We start from the raw sequence: 1,022 nt of genomic DNA on the forward strand, positions 1-1,022 counted from the left end.
ACGGTGACTCCACCACCTCTCTGGGCAGCCTGTGCCACTGCCTCACTGCTCTTTCTGAGAAGAAATTGTTCTCAGTACCCAACCTGAACCTCCCTGGCACAACTTAAGGCCATAAGCTCTTGTCCTATCACTAGTTAGCTAGGAAAAATTAGTTTGAGCTCAACAAATCTTTCATCAAAGAGATCTGGTGGACAAACACTGTCAAGGAGTTTCAAAAAGTTGAGGACACCTCTACTAATATATATATATTTATTTTCCTTTTCAAGATTTGAACATAAATTTAAAATGAAAGCCCACAGCAAACGATCTGTCACAGGTTTGCATCAGCTTTGCAATTTTTCACCTGACGTTTTTTTCCCTTACTTTGCAATTTTTTTTGTCTGACATTTTCTTCCCCTAAGGATCTTTTCCATCACAGTTTGAACTTAGGTTGAAAATACTCCAAAAGCCATTTGGGGCAAAAAAACTCACTTTCTGCAAGACCATTTCTGGTACTTTCAGCGCACACAGACAGGCTCCTCGCTATCCCTGTTTTGCAATAGAGGCTGAGGGAAAAAATCTTTTCTCTCTTGGAAGTAACCTTGGAGCCTGCAGATAGGGATAACACAGCAGCAAACAAACACAACGATCGGACAGCTTACCTCATTTGCAAAAAGCCATATGGAGAAGAAATAAACACAATATACAACAGAAAGAAGGAGAGAAAGGAGGGAAGAAAGAAGGGAAGAAAGAGGGGAAGAAAGAAGGAAGGAGCACACCATGAGGCTCTGTGGGGAGGAGCTGCCACCAGCCTCTCGGAGGGGACTTAACCTATTTTTCCCACCGCTAAGTGTTTACTGAATATCAGCAACACCGCGCCCCTCAGCCTCAGGATGTTAAGAGCAGAAATAAGGAAAATACACACACACACATCAGCATCCCCGGGCAGACGCGGCCGCGGGGCACTCACCGACCTGACGAGCGGCCCCAATTGCAGCAGGTGCAGCAGCAGTACCAGCGGCCGGTCGCGGCTCACGTCGCGG

General features: G+C 46.0%; 1 protein-coding gene across 1 annotated transcript in view; it reads right to left on the bottom strand.

Moving 5' to 3' along the window:
• XK (X-linked Kx blood group) overlaps window positions 1-1,016 on the bottom strand; it is a 20,136-nt gene extending 19,120 nt beyond the window's left edge. The window contains exon 1 of the mRNA XM_019612006.2: window positions 954-1,016. The gene's annotated coding sequence lies outside the window, so the exon portion shown is untranslated. The remainder of the gene's footprint in view (window positions 1-953) is intronic.
• Between the last annotated feature and the right edge of the window lie 6 nt (window positions 1,017-1,022).

Source organism: Meleagris gallopavo, chromosome 1 (assembly GCF_000146605.3).
Source record: "Meleagris gallopavo isolate NT-WF06-2002-E0010 breed Aviagen turkey brand Nicholas breeding stock chromosome 1, Turkey_5.1, whole genome shotgun sequence".
Taxonomy (NCBI): Eukaryota; Metazoa; Chordata; class Aves; order Galliformes; family Phasianidae; genus Meleagris; species Meleagris gallopavo.